This window comes from Oncorhynchus kisutch, unplaced genomic scaffold (genome assembly GCF_002021735.2).
Source record: "Oncorhynchus kisutch isolate 150728-3 unplaced genomic scaffold, Okis_V2 scaffold1242, whole genome shotgun sequence".
Classification (NCBI taxonomy): domain Eukaryota; kingdom Metazoa; phylum Chordata; class Actinopteri; order Salmoniformes; family Salmonidae; genus Oncorhynchus; species Oncorhynchus kisutch.
Window position 1 is genome coordinate 67,501 of NW_022263187.1, and position 774 is coordinate 68,274.

The window sequence follows — 774 nt, forward strand, 5'->3', positions numbered from 1 at the left end:
GTTGTCAAAAACCAGGTTTCTGATTTCGCGCCGGTACCTGTCTGGTCGACCCACCCCCGAGTGTGTCATTGACGATCAGGCCAATTTATCGATATAATCCCGGAACCGCACAGGGTGTATGTCCGCCCCGAAATTGGGGGTAAAATTCGGTTAAACACAAAACGTGAATAAATCAGAAAGTACACATCCAATCTGGATGGGGGTTTTTTAAAACGAAAGGGCACATATAGACGAGCATTTACATTTAATTAAAACCGTTTTTGTATAAAACATTTTAATAGAAAATCGTGTTTTAAGTTTTGGGAAAAAAGTGAATGTTACAGGAAACATAGGTGCCTATGGATGCGAAATGTTTTTGATATGCTGCAATTGTTGCCCATCACGAGAGAGGGTATGAGACGAAATTTGGGACCTCTAGCCCTTCGGGAAGTATTTTTAATCATTTTTTGAAAATTACAGAAATTGGTCGGGAAAATGGCAGAGTCCACACTTTTCAAAGCCGTGCACCTGGTGATTGAAAACGTGCATCTGGTAACCCAAAAATTCAAATATGGTTCTAAATACACTTGCAGGTGTTCCAGACATCCATGCCCGCTATGGGAGCACCCTACTACGGCCCTCTATCAATGGGGGCCCGTCCTGAGTGCTTTATTTACTGTTTAAAATTTCACGATGGATACTGATTGCTATACAAGCGGTAACCCAAAAACACAAATATGGTCATAAATGCATTTAACGGTCATTCTGATTTTAATGCCCGCTATAGGAGCACCC